We start from the raw sequence: 19,883 nt of genomic DNA, 5'->3' as shown, positions 1-19,883 counted from the left end.
CATAATTTTTAGAACTTTTTGAGCTTATCTTTTCGTTACATATCTGAGAGTGATATGATCCTTCAATTCGAAAGTAATTAATTAAAACTAGGTTTTATAGGTAAATGTTTGAAAAATTCCCTCGAAAATCGTGCTTTTTTGCCCCCTAACTTGAATTGATGATACCACATATTGCATATACATTAGCTTCTAATATTTTATGTAACAGTATAATGTTCAATTATAATTTTGCAAAGTTTCAAATGCATAGAGTTAATAGTTTTTTTTTTTTGCTAGAGCTAATGGCATAAATAAAAACTTTGAAAACGTGGTTCTGAGAAAATCAAAAAAGAAAACAAATAATTTAAATTTAAAACAGTGCATTTGAGTTTAGTAAATTTCTCCTAGTTTTCTCCATAATTCATCGATGAAAAAAAAATCGGATTTATAAAGATGAATATTGGGCTCTCCAAATTTATCAAAATCGAAAATTAGGGTGTTCGCCTACCTTAAAGTCGCATAACACATTAAAAATCTATTAACTGTCTTTGATAATTGTTTCAAACCGAATGTAATGGGCCATTCCATTTCGTAGAACGGGACATATTTCAGTACATTTCGTTTTATAAATACAAATAAAGCAAGTTAGAAATTTTATTTTTGACAGCAACAGTAAGGATTTGTCATGAGAATAACGTAGAACAATAAATTTATCATTTTTAAATAAAATAATTGATTAATACGCAATGAAATGCCCGTGACGGAACGGGACATATCTGCGTCCCGTTCCGTCACGGGCATTTTTTATTGCATGTCGTTCAATTATTTTCTTCAAACTGACTAATTCTTGATGTTCATAGTTCTTATGACAAATCTTTACTTTTGCTATCGAAAAATACAATTTCTATGTTGTATAGTATTTGTATTTATGTGAGAAAATCTTGTGATAAAACTACTCAAAATGTCCCGTTCCGTCACAAGGAATGGCCCAAATACATCTGTTAAAATTACTTAAGTAGAAAGAAGCGCATAAATCTTTCGGTACATGCCACATATAATTTAAATTAAATCGCTTCCATAATATTTTTTAAAGGCATTTTAACGCATTTTTCTATTTAGAAGAGCTCTAGAGTTTTAAGCAACAATATTTCCAGCTGGCTGTTATCAACATATTTCGGTTTTAATTCTATTTTATTATTCTGAAGTGACACAATTACAGTATATTTCGGTTTGGGTATAAAAGAGCTTTGGCTCATTGACAATAATGGAGTTCATAAATATGTCTAGTGGGGCAAATTTCCTCTTAGAAACAAGGCGTGATAACGGCAGTTTTGTCTGATTAGTACTAATCTTAAATTTTCATCAAGAGTTGTCTTAGATTATAAATAACATTATGTCTAAGGTTATCGATAAAAGATCCTGGCTTTGTAGTTCAAAACGATTTCATAAAATGTTTTATACATGTTTATAAGGTACCATAAACCCTCTGACTCGAAGATTAAAATATAAGCTCCAATCTTAAAGAAGATCGTTAGTATTTATGTATCACTAACTCTCAGTGGCGTACCTAGCATGCGTGACACTCGGGGTGGTAATTTGTGGTGTTACCCCCTCCCCACAAACACAGAAAAGGATTTAATATTCTACGCAAACATAAAAGAAGAAAATTCATAAAATTTTCAGAAACAACTACTGTTTCATAACGAAATTTTAAGTGAACTAATATACAAAAGATAAATAAAAACTATGAACGCTCCTTATGTGCAGGACATCCAGAGGTCAAAAAAAGTAAGGGGGTGTATGAGATTGATGGCACCTTAATTATTTCAAACTTATCTCAAACACTGAGGACGTCACTAACAGATCTAAGTATTGGCAATATGAATCTAATCCTGAGCACAGTATTCACCCATGATGCGGGGTGTGAAAGAAGGGGTCCGGGTATTTTTCGCTGGGAAATTTTTCAAATTCGTAGTCTTAAAAATGCATTTCAGCTTCATATTTTTCAAAACCTTGCAATTCCACTTTGAGTGTCACTCCCACCCCGCCCAAACAGATGACATCTGGGGCGGACCGTTCCCCGCACCACTGTAGCGACGCCACTGACTAATATTTTGTTGCTGGAAGTTTTGCTTTGCATGCTAGAGAAAATTATCGAAACAACAGTAGAATTTCTTACTGTTGTTTTAAGGCTTAGATATTTTACTCTTGCTCTTAGGCGACGACGTCTAAAAACATTACAGTTGCAAATATTTCTTTTGCAGCAACTGATTTTTTATTACCTCTAATCGTCTAAAAAAATTGCGAACAGCCTCTTCGAAAGCATTACAACGATTTGCACTACACTTTACATTTTGAAATAATCATGTTACTAAAACGATGAAATTCATGTTGATTTATAAAGGAAAACAGTAAAAATACAGATTAAATCGTTTATTAAAAAAAATAGAAGTTATCGATTTAGTCTCGGTTTATTAAGTTCATACGCTTTTTGAAATTCTCAAATGCAAAGAAAAAGAAGCAGTATTTCAGAAATTTTCTCTTTACGATTTTAAATTTATTTTAAATTTGAAGTGGAGAAGTTTTATTGAAAAAGCGTGTATTTTTCCAATTATCAAAACTTTTCACAGGTATCAGGATAATTAGGTGGTAAAAGTGATGTACTATTAAACGAAAAAAGAGACTAAACGAATGAAAAACAAACTAAGACGTGAATATTTTTTTCAACAATTTTGTTTTTAACAAATAATTTAGCTTCCATTTCAGTTCTCTTATTTGTTTAAAGCAGGGAGAGAGAGTCAGAAAGACAGAGAGAGAAAAAAAATTATCATTTACAACTAACGTGAAACTCTATCATTTATCGTGTCATAACAAATTTCTTTCGCTGCCATTTTTTATGGTATTTTTAAAATCATCCAAAATAATTGTATAACAAAATTTCGTTCGAAAAAGATCCCTTGTGCTAAGTTTCTCGCATATAAAAAGAGTTGAATAAGAATATTCTTTTTTTTTAATTTCAAACTTCTGTGCTCCAAATTCAAATATTGTTTTAAATTTTGCCATTAAAAAATTCGTTGTAAACTAATTTTGAGGTATGAAATCTCTGTCGTAGATAAACATTGCACCCATAGTTGAATTAAAAAAATCATAACTGAATCGAGGATCAAGATGCAGCATTTAAAAAAAGTTCATTGATTTTTGGTTTCGAATGTTGTTTGAATGAAAAGTTCTCGAGCTGCCCAAAAAAGAGAAACGTATCTTTTCAGAGAAGAAAAGTAACATACAAGGATTATCCTTATTGTTGTTAGTAAAACTCATCATTAAAATTAATCTCAAGCCAAAGTCATTAATATTGAATAGTATTTCTCTTATAGCTAACTATATCTAATGATAGCTAATGATAAACTAGGCTTGCTTGGGGTTGAGGATTTGATATATATTTTTTCTTCTTTTGCATACACGTTAAAAATTTTATTTACTTGAATCTTACTATAATTCAAATCATTATATATTAATATTGATAAGAAAAAGCAACAAAAAAGAAGCAACTAGGAATTAATATCCTCATAGTAAGGATACCAAAACTCAATTGAATTTTAATACATTATTTTAGAACTAGCAGAAATCTGAAATATAATCTATTGAGAGGGACTTCTTTTGTTTCAAACGATTTTATTATACTTTGCATTTTTTTCAATGTAAATTTTTCTGTTATTTATAATTGATAAGACTTTAAAAAGTCCGAATAAAAATTTACAAAATAATTTAAAATAAGCTCTTTTTGATAGTTAGTAGGCACCACAAAGTATCCCGTTAAACATGATGTTCTACTCATTAGCAGTAAAAATCGCAATTTTGAGCAGAATAATCGTTACTAAACAATGTAGAGCTCAATTAATTATTACATTATTTTTTAAATTATTATCTTGAAACTATTATAAACAAAATATAAGGGCGTTCAAATGATTTTATTAACTCAAAAATACTTGCCAAAACTCTTGGCACATTTATCCTATTGCGACATAAGTCGGTCGATTCCATCTTTGAAGAATTTGTTGGATCCAGGGCTGGACCCAGTCATCGTCGTCCGTTGTGAATCAATGTCTTGTTTCAGAGGTCCAAAAACTTTAGACCTCCGAAACATTTGACTCGTGAATGTCGCACCGTGAATGGTCTGTGGATGTTCCAGCGTTTTCTATCACCGAAACCAATGTCGTCTTCACCGCATTGGCTGTGTGTGAGAACATTTGGACAACATGCTTAGCCGTTTTGACTTAATAGCCAGTCTAAAGCTCTGTAAAGAAGCTTGATAACACTGGGCATTGATAGTGATTCCGCGTTCCAGGAACTTGACAAGCAGTGGGCCCTTGTGGTCAAAAACAGACACATGTTCCGTAGTGGACGATAATTTGAGCGACCAGCTTTTTTTCGGTGCGAAACCACACTGTCGATGTGCAACATAAACGTTGCGCATGCGTCAGTCAACACCAATAGATAGTGCCTCCATACACGCAGTCATGTAACGCCCTCTAACGTCTAGTGTGAAGTTGGACGCACTGACCGGATTTCATTTGAATGAACCTTATATAATCCAGTATATCAGAAAAATATAAAGTAGATTTTTCTGATGTGTTATCAAATGTCTTTTTAGATGAGATATACTTATGTTACGGTTTTTTATACAACTTCACTCCTAGAGAAATAGCTCTTCCAAAAAGGCGGAAAAATTGAGGAAAAGGATAATAGATGACTTTGAAAATTACAACTTACAAGGTTACAAGTACAAGGTTTTTTTAATTAATCCAGATTCAGGGCATCGAGCGTTTATATGGATAATTATATCTCCTCTTACATTTTTAACGCTCCTACAAGCGTATTTCACGCATTAAAAATCAGAAATCCGTTTCGAAAATTAGTGAAGCGTATTTCCATGCTTTTTGGGGGAAAACGTGGTGAAAATTAATTATAATGTCTATTACATTTGAGCGTTTTTTTTCTCATTTTTTAATTAAAAAATGTCCAACATTCTGAATGTTAAAATTCAAATATTCTTTACCTAACATTTTTTACCTCATTATTAGAAAGTTAGTGTTTTATCTAACAGACCGCTATTACGGTAATCACCCCGTTTTCGTTTATTTTACACCTCCAAAATGAAATTTACCCTTCTAAAAATGTCCTGAACAATTTTTATGCTTTTTAAAAAACTATCCAAGTTATGTCTCTGATTACAACCATAACTACATGCTGCCAAAATATAACTGACTTTGATCTTTGTTTGTCCGTAACCGCATTAAATATAATCTGTTTATTGTTAGTTTATTTGTAGAAATTATCATTTGCTACAGTATTCGAGTGTGAGACTTTAATTTTTTATTAACGAGAAAATACTTATGATTGTCATAAAGTTCAGAAAAACCTGTTTAAAGAAATTTTAGAAGTAAGATAAAAGCATTGAAAGCAATATAAATGGGAAGTGAGAATAAAATGTTGAGAGAAACAAAAACACGGAAATAAACTTGCAGAAATGGAAAACTTTCTTTTGTTAGTGGTTATAAAAGCAAGTTCTCTTCAAAACTTGAAGTAAATCGCACTTATTAAAAATATCCCTCTTATTAATGTACGATATTTATAACCGAAACAAGTCATTTCGATGAAAAACGTATCATGGTTATGATATTGCTAAAGATAAAATACATATCGTCAACAAGGGGAAAGTCATTTATACTAGCACATGTTTTCCCATCATTTCCGTTTCGGAAAACATTTGAGAACACTTGCAGCATCTGCAGTATAATAAAATTACCATATTATACCGAACGGCTATTCCGACAGATGTTTTGTATTTATGTTTGAATTATTTTTATTTGTAAAGTTACGGAAATGTTATTTCATTTTTTACGTATTATGCTCGCATAAGTGACGATTAAAGGCAAAATGTTGCTATCTGACAAAAGAAAGAAGAAAATATGGATCACTTTTGAGACTTCATCAATTACATTATAATACTGGAGTTGAACTTTATTTCGAGACATATTTCAAATGGCATCTTAAAAATGACTTTTCTGTTGCGATATCACCAAAATTGGAAGTGAATGAATAACGCTTAAATCTTGAAAAAATACTTGTAATTTTTTTTTCCGGTTCCCAAAACACCAACTATTTTGTCTGCACGGTTTGGCACTATACTAAAACGAGAAATAATTGTATCTTAGTTACGTCTCGTTTAGCCCGTTTTCCCAAAAATATTATGATTTAACAGTATGAGTATTAATTAAAATACTAGCTGCATGCCCGGCGGAGCACGGGCTACTTAAAAAGTGAAAGAGATGTCCAATTGGTGCTTTTGTATTAACTCTGACATCAGTTTCTAAAGCGCTGAGGAATAAATAAATACGCGTATTGCAAGTTTTGCAGAACACCAGTAGAGCATATTTTTTGGCAAAAATCTCTTTAACGTTAATCATAGTTATCAATGATACAAGTTATGAGTATTTTCAATTAGCACAAAAGATGAAAAGATATGCATTATCAACTATAATCTGTGATCACTTTAAACTGATTGACTATATCTGAAATATTTATGTTCTATTACAATCAGCTTTTTACATAAAATGACACACACTTTTTGGTTGATTACGTGGAAATAAAACACCAAGACTTACTAAATACCAATAAGCATTAATTTAATATCTAATCATCAGATTCCAATTAAGCTTTAGTTAAATTCCTTAAAAACAATCTTTTTTGTTCAACTAACTCTCTTTCACTTAAAGAAATCCAAACAATCTTAATTTAACGTGTTCTTTTAACGATACAAACTGTATTTTAAAAATAGATACAAGGAAGGAAAAAGAGATTTATTACAATTCGAAAACTCACCCATGTGACGGTAAAAAGTCCAACAAAATAAACTTAATTTGTCGCACATCCTAAATGTACCAAAATATGAGGCCGGTGAATGATAAATTTACACTACAATCAATAAACAGTACTAAAGAAACATTTTTCATACGCTGAAAAGAGTTAAGAACGTTGAATGTAAAAAATAAAAAAAAGACAGACAATAAAATAAAGGCTATGTCCAAATAGAGCAAACAATTTTAAACTAATTTAAAATGAAATTCTAGATGGAAACGTTCTTTTAAGATTTGGACAGCAACCATAAAAATCTCTTTTAAAACAATTTTTAGAATTTTATTTGATCAATCCATATGCAAAATGGCAACAGGAAAGAAATAAAAATTCCTGAATAACGTTATGTTAATTAACGTTTTAATTAATATCTCCGCTAATTAAAGTTCTACAATTTCGAGATTGGCCCTATTGTTTTCTTTGAAACATTTCGAATTGATCGGTATCTCGTTCGACTCTCGATTTGCAGCGGTTCTCGAGAAGATCGATCTTCAGACAGACAGACAGACAGACGGACGCGAACAGATTTTAATATTATAGTGGATAAACTTATTTTCTAAAATTTTCATTTCGTTCGCAAAATTAACTTATTTATCATTTTTCTAGTCGATAAGTGAAATTGTATATGTATATTACATTCTTGTATGGTTTACATCGATCACTAAAAGAAAATAGTTAACAGTTACACACATAACCAAAAATCAATCGTAGACGGTCACTTAAATATGCAATGTCAACTGTACCCGTCACAATATTCGATAAGTTTTACAAAAACAAAAATGCTCTGAAACATACTTTTTTATTTCAGAGCAAAGATTACTTCAGGGCAAAATATTTAACGGTGCAAAAAATGCTGAAAATTACTGACCTAAAAAGCAATGTTTCCCATAAGCGTGCCCTACAATAATACCAACCACTCCTTGTGTTATGTCCGCCTTATATATGAATCAGTGGCATTTTTTAAAATTTGTAGGAATCTTTAAAATAACATCGTTTGAAAAATCGCTAGTAATTTATACGCTTCGTTACGCACAGAATTCGTTAAAAATATGTTAGAAATATGTTCAATAAAAATAAAACTAGATTTAGAAGCAATTTTTATGAAGGCATTTTGTTCTGTTTCTGTCATTGAAACAGTTCATCTAACTAAAAATTAAAGTAAATAAATGTTCCCACATGTTTTTTTTTCATTATCAACGACTATGAATGAATAAAATTTTAAATTTATTTCAAACTAATTAAATAAAAACACTTTTTGTTATTTTTTCCTTAGTTTTATGTAGTTGAAACAAAAAAAAAAATTCAATCGATACGTATGAAAAAGAAATTGCAGTAAAAAATCAAATTTAATTGAATTTTCTGCTAAATTTAAATTACTTCTTAAAATGTAATTTTTTAAAGTTATAGGTTTAAAAATAAATTTGATTCCCATGAAACGCCGCCAGCATAAATTTATTTGGTAAAACAGACAATATTTAATTAAATATATTTCACACAGTTCTTTTTTTACATTAGATATTTTTTTTTTCTAATTATATGAAGTACGCAGAGCTTTTAAAGTTGTTCATATTGCAGTTCGAAAATCAAAAGAAATGTGTGCTAGACTTGATTTTGTTGTACCTGTCATTGTCATTGCCAAATGCAGAGAAACTTTAGGAGCCTTTTTGAAAATACGCAATGTGTTTTCCAGACACATTGAAATGATATGCTAATTCAATTTATTCGAAATAAAATTATTTCCCCCCATGAATATTTGATAAGGAAAAATAATATAAATTTCCGTTATTCCTACTTCCAATTTAATATATTCTTCGGTCCCTTTGTATTACAAATTTTTATTTGGCAATGTGAGTCTCTGTTGTGAATTTAAATCTCATGACTTTTATTGAATTGCCATATTCTTTCGTTTTTATGAAAGAAGGGAATATTTTATTTAGTTGAAATCGATAATTTTTAAAGAAGTGTGCGCTATCGGGAACAGTGAAAAAGTGTAATTAAATCAAAATAAAAGCTTTTAGGGCAAATTTGCTTTTTGTTTTATTGAGTAAAACATAGGAAGCATTTTAATAAAAGAAGTATACGATTAGCACTCATTTAAGCATGTGATATTAAGATTAACTTGCATTGTAAAAGCAAATATATGTTTTGTGCTATGCTAAAAGCCTTTTCATGAAACATTTTCCGAGAATTTTGATGGGATAGTTTTACAGTAAAATGTTTTCCAAATGTACATTCCAACAGTTCTCCTACATATGCATACACTTGTACTGGAATTTCTTCTTTTCATTTAACGTTCAATTTTTTATGCAAATCTGTACACATAGGGGAGGATGGGGCAAAGTGAGACGTGGAATACAGTGAGACAAAGATATTTTTTAAACTTTTTAATTAAGATCTGTAAATGATGGTAGGTGTACTAATCGGTATCTTAAATTGAAATTGTAGGTAAAAATCTAACCATTTGCCGATTCTTTTTGGGCGTTTGCATCTTTAACTGGTGAGAGAGTTATTGAAATTCACTAAAGAAAATGCACAGTACTATCTAAAAGAAAACTCAGTATATTAACAAAATTATTTACAGCTTCAAATAACAAATTTACAAATCGGACCGCATAAAAATCATTTTCGGTGTTCCATCGATTCTATTTATTTTTATCTCTCGTTCAGTTCACTTCAGATCCGAAAAGCGGTGGGCGGAAGGAAAATTTAAAAAATAAAAGTTCAAGGCTAACCTCGATCAGTTGCGACAGCTAGGTACCTATGAATCTGCTGCAATTAGGCCTTATGGATTCTGTGATGTGAAGTTGTTGCTTGTGGCTGCTATCAAATGATCGTTATATTTCTGATTTCAGAAAAGCAAACTTTTTTTCTTGGCTCTCGCATGCATCGATTTATAACATTTTCTTTCATGAATAAAACTTAGCTTTTTGATCAAGGTCATTGTTATACCTATGTAGATAATTATCATTCAAAACATTTAGGATAGGTCATGAACTAACTACTTAAAATGTTGAATTAAAAAAAAAAGGCGGAGTGAGAGTGCAGTGAGACAGTCGTAGTTGGGGATAAAGTGAGACAGTCTCACCGTGCCCCACCCTGAATTCTAATTCGAAAGAGATGTTTTTTTATTTAATTTATGATTTAAGACTTTTCAACTTGCTGTTTATTTAATTTACAGGCATTTTTACCTCATCAAGTATGTGAATTCAACCACATAGACTAAAATAGGGACATTTTCTGACGATTGCATGAAAAACTCATTTGTAACTTACCTACTGATTCCAAGTGACATTTCTGATAAAGTAGATCACAATATTCTGTTAATGGGGTCGTTTCCAAAATTTTAAAAATATTTTTTTTGAAAGAGCATTCTTACAAACATAGGATCTGACCTTTTTTTAAAAAAATAATTTGTTTAAGTTTAATATTTTTAAAAAATTACTTAAATCGGCGCGCTTTCAATGTTTATGCTTCTGTCCGATGACATCACAAATGATGAAATGCCATTCTGTGTTGCCATTCACAGAGCAAAATATTTAATTCGCATCTTTACTCACGTGCATTGGCAACGATATGGTTGATAGCAAGCGCAGAGTTCAATTCTAATTCGCTTCTTGATTTTCATAACGTGGAATCTCGGTAACAAGATGCGGCAAAGTGCATCATTTGTGACGTCATCAAGACCACGCCTTATTTCAAAAATCGGACATTTTAAAAAATAATTAAAAAATAGCTGTTGGGAAAATGAAAGTATTTTCTGGGTCCATGTATTATTATTATTATTATTATTACTATTATTTTGCTTATTCTATCAGTTTCAGTGAGAAAAAGTACTACTTTTGACTGAAGGAAACATCCCCATTATAAATAAAACTGATGCAAAAGAACCCTCTTGCTCTAGTGCAGCAATGAGTGTTTTCATACGTTTTTAGAGTTTCAGAGGATATCTAAAAAACCGAAGAGAGAAAGGGTTGAAGATTGAAGAAAGAGCATAAAAAGGGTAAAAGAGAGAATCATTGCAAATGATGTTCCTGGGAAACAAATTTCGAAAGAAGAAAACATAAAAACTATAAAAGTAAAAAAAAAAATGTCAAAAATATAGAAAAATTTAGACTTATTTGACACAACTGAGGAGAAAGAAAACTAGTATGTTGTGGCCATTACGAAACTTTCTTCTATATTTTTCCTTTTTCTGATCCCTCCCCATGCTTGACGAGGAAGCAATATTCCTAACAAAAACAAAATTACACATGCAAAAACTTGACGACCATCCCAATGTCTGAATTATTGTAAAAACAAAACAAAGAGCGAAAATTGAAAGTTACTTTAAAAGATTTACTTGAATTAATTACAAATATTTTATTTATTAACAAACATAAGATGGCAGCAGTTAAAAATTTTAAATCATTGAGATAATATTTCCGATCAGACAGCAAGCTTAATTGGAAATCCCACGTTGAGAAGACTGTTGAAAAGGTATGCAGACGTTTAAACGTATTGAAACGCCTAGCGGGCTGCAAATGGGGCTGTAGTCGTAATACGCTTGAAATTACCTATAGGACGTTTGTTCTCCCATTAATGAGCTATTGCTGTGAGGTACTGAGCACTGCATCAAAACATGTCCTGAACAGAGTTGAAACTATACATAACCAAGCACTCCGCCTAATAACAGGAGCCGTGAAATCAACACCACTGGATGCATTGTTTTTATTTACTAACTTCAGATCAATGAAATCATACATAGAGGAGAAAACTCTACTTTTATTTGAAAAAATGCAAAGAATACCGTTTAGAAACGAATGGAAACCGGAGTTGCACCCGAGATCTCTCAAAACGCAAAAGGGGTTTGTGCAGTTTGCGCTTGATACAAAACGAATGTATGACATCAATTCTAACCTACAGTCGCTCCCTTTACCAACAAACCCATGCGAATACGAACCAGTGAATTATGATTTAAATTTGATACAGCCTGTTTTAAAGAGTGAGACTGACCAAGTAGTTCTTAGGGCCATTGCTCTGGAGACGATTTACACCAAATACCCCGAAAGTGAATGGATACATATATATACCGATGGGTCAAGAGTAGCAGACCATATAAATGCAGGTGCAGGCGTCTACAGTGAGCACTTTTCTTTTTCTATTCCTGTTGGAAAATATGCCTCTGCATTCGATGGAGAGGTAAAAGCTATACACCTGGCTTTAGATCAGTTGAAATACCGTGATTTTAAACTTAAGGGATGCGTTGTCCTATCGGATTCTCAAGCGGCTATTGAGGCGATAGCATCGATAAAGAGCTGCAAATCGCAGGAAATTTCTGAATGTCGCAGTTTCATTAACGATCTGGTGCAGAAGAATATAAAAGTGGTGTTGCAGTGGATCCCTGCACACTGTGGGATTAGAGGAAATGAGCTTGCTGATGCTCTGGCCAAGAGGGGGTCTGCTATTATTCAACTACCAAATGAGCCAGTCTCATTCAATGCAATAAAGTTATATATGAGGAAAAAATCAAGAGTTTTTTTTTGGCAAGACCTAAAAGCTAGAAGCAACCACAAAGCTTGGTTTATAAACCGTGATTTTGTCCCTTCAGCACCAAGAGCAGAGTCAGTGGCTTTGTTTCGACTTTTAACTGGCCATGACTGTTTACCAAAACATCTTTACCGCTTAAGGATTGTGAAGAGTCCCAATTGTCCCCTTTGCAATTCAAACGAAGAAATGGACATTCGTCACCTGCACACTTGCACCCAGCTTTCCAGACGTAGCCTGTGTGACCGTTATTGGGAAGCAAGAGAGCGTATCGGCAGCTAAATATTTCACCCTATTGTTTCTGTATTTTTCCTTGTTCTGTGTATTGTGTTTGTTTTTGCTATTTTGTTCTTTGTAACCTTTTCTTCCTGCCAGCCATTGGAAATAAAAAAAAAAAAAATATTTCCGATCATTTCCATACAATTAAAATCACGAGAAATACGCAGACGACAATCTATTATGATTTATCTTTCTTATTGTTGCATTAATAAAACTATTTTTATTCGCAAAAAAAAAAAAAAAAAAAAAAAAAAATCAGCACCTCTTGGAGCGATTGGAGTCAAAATTGAACCAAAGCCTGTTTACGTATGGATTCACATATATTCCAAATTTCAACCAGAACGTAGCATTACTTCTTGAGATAGGGCACTCACAATGGAAAAAAAGAACGGGCGATTGCGCTACCCCCTTTTTAGCTGTTGACACCAAAATAAAATCAGCTCTTATACCCACTAAGGGCTACTTGTCAAAAAAATTTTGTTTGATTCCGTTCGTTATTTCTTGAGATACAGCAGTCACAATTGACGAAAAAAACGTTCTATAACTCAAACCCCGTTTGAGCTATTGACACCAAAATTGAATCAACACCTGCTAATGTTAGGGGCAACATATGGACCAAATTTTGTTTGATTCCGCCAGTTACTTCCTGAGGAATAGCAAGCACGCGTAACTCATAAAACGTCCCATTGCTCCACCCCCCTTGGAGGAATTCGCGCCAAAAATCAATGGGCACAAGTTCACATAGGGGCACATATGTGTACCAAATTTCGTTCAATTTCATGCGGTAGTTTTTGCTGTAGAGCGGCCACAAAAAACTGGTCACACACAGACGTGACACACATACACACACACACACACATACACACACACAGACAGACAGACATTTTCCAAAAATAGTCGAAATGGACTCAGCACACCTCAAAACGTTCGAATCCGTCAAAATTGGAAATTCGAAAATTTGCACGAATCCAATACTTTCTTCTATATATTAGATATAGAAGAAAGTAAAAATGAAAAGGGGGATCTGATATTTGATCAGACTTTGTTAAAATGTGCGAAATCTATCTTTTGAGTTTGAAGAGTTGGATAATGAGACACTTAAAGGAGACTTAGCGTTTAGTTTTGATAGAAATTTTCATCAAGCAGAAATACTTTCATGTTGGAAATGTTCTAATGTCAGCTGATAACGATAGAGACTTAACGTAATTTTGTGAAAGAAAAAACATTTATATTTATTGACCTGTTTTATAAGAACGCGAGGCCTAACCGTCATATGCAGTAAACAAACTTTTATAAGCTCACATGAAAAGTAGTGAAAATGTGACTTACGTTAGTCTAGCTTTGTGGTACAGATATTTAATGGAACTCGTGAAATTTGAAGACTAATCTCTCTCTGAAAAAAAGGCAATTTGCCCTATTCATAGCATGACGCGCTGTTTTCTAGTTATATGATAAACACATATTTCATAACAAAAAATGTCTGAACCAATGCAATAAATTTATATTTTTTCTTCACGCTAGTAAAACTTCAAAACATTTACTTGACACTATCTTCTATATACATATAATAAAATAAGATGTTTGTGTGTGTGTGGCGCGCATCCCGGGAAAACGGTAAGGCCTAGAAAGATGAAATTTAGTATACAGGTGTAGTTTTTGCTGAAGTTGTGCACCTCGGGCTTCGATTTTTGATATTTTAATTAGAAAAAAAGTTATTTAATGTTTTATGTGATTTTTAGCACTTTTTAGTACTTTTAACCTCACAGACCCCGAACCAATCGCGCCAGACAAATATTTTTGATACTATAGTGTCGGAAATTTAATTTTAAATATGATGAACAAAAAAATTTTGAAAATAGAGCAACTTTTGTATTTTTTATGAATTTTTGAAAAAACCTTTAATTTGCATGTTTTCCTGGGTTTTATTTTTTTCTAATATCATCTTGCGAGAAGTATCAAAGCCTCATTTCTGAAATTTAAGTTGGTAATAGTAAAGCCATTTCGCCCTCTTCAGAAGAAAAAAGTTCTTAAAAATACGCAACAGTTTTTTTTTACAATATTTTTAATGCTGAACACATCATGTCCTTTCAGGCATCAGTCGAAAAAAGCGTTCTTCAATCTTTTATGCCTGTGACGTCACTACTTGGGTTTCGATTCGATATTTACGATGGAATCTCAATCGCAAGCAATGTTAATCTTTTTTTTTACTATATAGCTTACTTCATTTTCTGACGTGATGACCACGTGTTTTTTCGTCAGCGCTTGCTTTTTTTCTTTCCTTTTTTTTGTTTTATTTAGGGACTGCATTTATTTCTTTTTCCACTCCCCCCCCCAAGCTGGACCTTTCGCTGTATCTATATTACGTTACATTTCAAAGTTGTGCGCATTAATTCAATAAAAACAGCGAGATTTTTTTTATCTTTGTCAAACGCTACTTTTTGCACACTACGGGGAATTTGAGCTTTTTTTTTTTTGCTCTACTTAAATGAAAAAAGGCGGTTTTTTGAGTATTCTTTGTTTTTATTAGGAAATGGGTGAGGAGGTCAAAATAAATAGAGATGGATAAGAAAATGTAGAGATAGATTGTAAAGGCAGATAGCCGCCGAAGGCGGCAATCTTGGCGTAAAAATATGAATGGCACAAAAAAAAAGAGATAGAGATGGATCGATTAATACTGCTGCCAACAAATTTATTTAAACAACCGCCGAAGGCGGCAAACTTGAAGTAAAAAGGTAAATGACAAGTTAGCCAAACAGCCGCCGTAGGTGGCTGCTTGCACATTGGGTGTCAATGCCCCCTCCCTCCCCCACATACACCATGACTTTGAAAAAACAATGCTTTCACATAAAAGTGGAAGTGCTTTTTGTTATTTTTCGACAAAATTTGCATGAAGAGTACGTTGTTTGTGTCTCCCCTCCCCCTCCTTTAAAAATATTCCAAACGACGAAACTGGAGACAGATCTAGAAAATATTTTATTCAAATTATTAATGATATAGATAGATATAGATTGATTGACACCGCCACGAAATTAATTTAAGCATCCGCCGATGGCGGCAACATTGGCGTAAAAAAACGAATGATAATACTGATTTATAGAGAAAAACATTGATTAATGTCGTCGCTAAATTGTTTTAGCATCCGCCGAAGGCGGCATCCCTGGCGTAAAAAGGCGGACCAGCTGGTCGCCGCAGGCGGCTAGTTTATTAATAAACTTCTAAATACATTTCTAAGCATTGAAAGCCAAAAACCAAAAGAACGAAAAAGCTTTAAAAATGAAAAAAAAAAAAAATAAAATAAATAAATAAATAAATAAAAAAAAACTATGTTAATAAGTTTTGTTTGCACTAAAGTGAATTAAAAAAATATCTCTATATTCTTGCTTACGACACTCAAAAATTGCAGTTGACCTAAATATTTTCATATTAGCTTCATTCTAAAGCAGCTGATAAAATTTGAGAGAAGAAATAGTCGGTACACTGATTTGTACGAATCATTTTTACTATACCCCATATATTTCTTTTTATCTCAATTTCAAATTAATATTTTAGAGACTGGTTTAGAATTAACTCAGGGGTTCTCACCCTTTAAGGCTCTGTGCCCCTCTTTTAACACTGACGGGAGCTGACGCCCTTCCCCCCCCCTCAACATCCCGTTAATACGAAGGCACAGTCAAAATTTGAAACTGAAGCTAGTTGGGAGAAATGAAGCAAATTATTAAAATGAAATATTAATAATTTCGTAAACGAATTTAATATTACTACGCATAACTTTGTTTTGAGCATAGTCTTATTAAAACATATCGTCGCTAAAAAGGCAAAAGGTCGAATGTCAAAAAAATCGAAAAATGAGTTATGACCACCCCAGAAATGTCCAAAGTTGATTTTATAATATGACCAATTAGCGTATCTCTACAATTATTAGTAAAAAAGTTACAGTCCCTCACACTGGTGGCGGTTCTCAAGCGATGCAGTGAACTGGAAATCTTTTAATCGGTTTTCTGCAAAATGCTTAAAAATGAGATACGCCAATCGTCTTTTTAGCGATGATATGAAATTAAAGAACTGAATGTAAATAAAGTGGAAGCAATCTAGGACCTAGATCAGGTTGATTATCACCCTCTAACTACTAAAATTTACAAAGCTGAAGAAGAACATGTAAAAATTGTTTTGGTAACCATTGAAAATCATTTAGCCATGCTGGCAAAGTATTTTAAAAAGTATTTTCTTGCAGACGACAAACATATTGCAAATTACGAGTGGTTTAGAGACCGATTTCATAAGATTCACGAAGGACTCTCCATTGGTGAGGAAGAAAATTTCATAGAATTTACGACAAGTGGCGAAGCCAAATGAAAATTTAATAATAAATCACTATTTGAATTTTGGTCAGAAGCAGAGGATTCTTTTTCCGCACTAAAAACAAGAGCATTTCGCATTCTATTAACATTTTCAACAACCTACCTTTGTGAAACTGGATTTTCTGCTGCGGCTTCCTTGAAGACCAAATATAGATCTCGGCTAAATATAGAAACAGAACTGAGAGTGGCTATTTATAATATTAAGCCTTCCTTCGAAAATCTTTACTCTTCAAGACATGCCCAAGGAAGTCACTAATAATTACGAAATTTCTTTTAAATCTGGTATGTTTTTATGAAGTAAGTTATGATTCAGAAGTTGTTTACTTTAATAAGATAGTTATTAAATATGTTGAAATGCATTTTCTTTTCTATTTGTATGTTTGTCCTTTTTTCAATCAGATAATAAATTCTTTTAAATAATAGTTTCTCTTGGATATTTTCGCGCCTCCCTCGAGTGTACTCGCGCCCCCCTTAGGGGTAGCGCCCCACAGGTTGAGAATCACTGAATTAACCTAATATAAAGATATGTATATCACAGCAGGTTTTGAGAATTGTAATTAAGAAAGAATATAGGGGAATGTGAGGCAAAGTGAAATAGTTAAGATAACTTACTTTTTTAAAAATGAATAAATTGGAAATGTGTTCCGAAAATTGCGGTACATAAAGAAAGAACAATATATATATATATATATATATATATATATATATATATATATATATATATATATATATATATATATATATTTGGAAGTAAATTTGTTTCTCCTAAAAATGTGGAAATTGTTCATTTCTTTTTTTATTTGGCTAAAGGGAAGATAAAATATTTTTCTTAATAATTTCTATTCTATTATTAAATATATTTCTTGATCAAACAACTGAGTAAATAAAAGAATAAATGCATAAATAAAAAGCAAATGAAACAATAAACAAAAAATAAATAAGTTAAAGAATGAGAAAAAATAAATAAGTTAATAAAATAGTGAATGAGTGAAAAATAAGTAAATGAATGAATAAATAAGCGAATTAGAAATGAAAAAATTTAAGTTGAATAATTTATAAATGAATACGTAAGTGATTTGATAAAACATTGAGTAAGCAAGCAAAAATAACTATTTAACTTTGTCTCACCCACTTTGCCCGGCATGCACTTGACAAACCGTACAAATTAGTTAAACTACAAATAAGCGTAATATTACATAATTAAATACTGCACTGAATATTAGTAGGTCTCAATTAATACTTATAATGTTAATAACAAGAGCTTTTTTATTTAATAATGACAAAAATTTTTTTTTTTTGACTTAGAACAAAATACGAGTATTCCATTACGAGTATCATTTTTTTGAAAATTGCTTGTATCATCATATTCTTAAGTTTTCGGAGGTATTTTTTTCGTGCTTGGAATATAATGTATGTGGAACTACATAGTTAAAATATTACTGGATAAGTGGTGCTAAAAGCAGAGTAAATAAGGTTTCACCATTTCACTTTGCCTCGCTATTTCACTTTGCCACACATTCCCCTATTTTTGTACATTTTTTCATCGCCAACCATGATTGTAGAGATAGTATTTATAGATTACCTTATTTTTAAAACGTTCTTTTTAAAATAATTTCCCCTTTTGTACGGATATGGTCGGGAGTACTAACACAACTTCAAAACCTGCTTTTTTGATTGCGCAGCATCTAACTTTCTGTAAGTGATTTTTGAGAATTGTCAATAGAATTTGTACAAGACTGAGACCAAGTTAGTCGAACGGTATATAGAAAAAAAAAATCATGAGACTTTGCTACTGACATGCTGTGTAAACGGCTTTTCTCTTAGTGCAGTCAAATATTTATGATGTATCTCAGTTCATGATGTACCGAAGCATTGTCCTCTATTTAGAGCAAACTATTCCCACATTATATTTATTACATTTTCTTCGTCCTCTAACACCATTTCTACTATATATTACGTCTACTATATTAGACGTAATCATAACCTTTCACTTACTAAAAACATGTTAATCTACCCTTTCACAGAATCTAACCCGCATCAGACTTTAACTTTCAGTTTATTGCCGCCGTTGATTAATTCACTTATTATACCTCATATTTTAGAAAGTTAATGTAGTTTCCATTTAATGATGCTCTTCATTTTTCTACACTTTCCATTATATTGTCTTCTATAAAACTATAACTGTCTTGCTTTCATATTATGTTTTATTGTATTATTATTAGCTGCTTTGAGTAGTTTTTTTTCTAAATTGTTACATATATTTGTGTTAAATTACTAGTGTTTTGTGTTGTTAACGATTCAAAATTGAAAGTGACAATCATAGCTGAAAATAATTAATTATTTTTAAAGCTATATATATTTCAACAAAACTTCTCGGAGACACTCTTGCTCAGATTTATCTGAGAATTTAAACGGATACACCAAGAAATTTATAGGTGCGGAGGTCTTTGAGGGTGTCAAATAGGAATTATTTCCACATTATCAAATTTGGTACATTTATGGCTTCAGAAATGAAGAATTCAATACAATAAACATAAATTCGGAATACAATGAATCCGGTTGTTGCCATTACTAATCACTGTTTCGAAAGGGGAGTTTTTAAAGCTTAGATTGGTAAATGGTTCGGTCAATATAATTTCCTGAGAGAACGACAATGTTTCGAACAATCTCAGAAAAGATTTTATGCATTTTTGACTATCTTAACACTTATAAAGTGGCAGTTAAATTGCATTAAAGATGGAAAGGGAATATCCTAGTTTGTAGCTCTTATTCAGGGGCAGATAGAGGAAACCATTTTAGGAGGGGTCATGCTGAAGAATGCCCCCCCTC

Source organism: Uloborus diversus, chromosome 9 (genome assembly GCF_026930045.1).
Source record: "Uloborus diversus isolate 005 chromosome 9, Udiv.v.3.1, whole genome shotgun sequence".
Lineage (NCBI taxonomy): Eukaryota > Metazoa > Arthropoda > Arachnida > Araneae > Uloboridae > Uloborus > Uloborus diversus.
The sequence above is the reverse complement of the archived record's forward strand: the minus strand, read 5'-3'. Positions refer to the sequence as shown.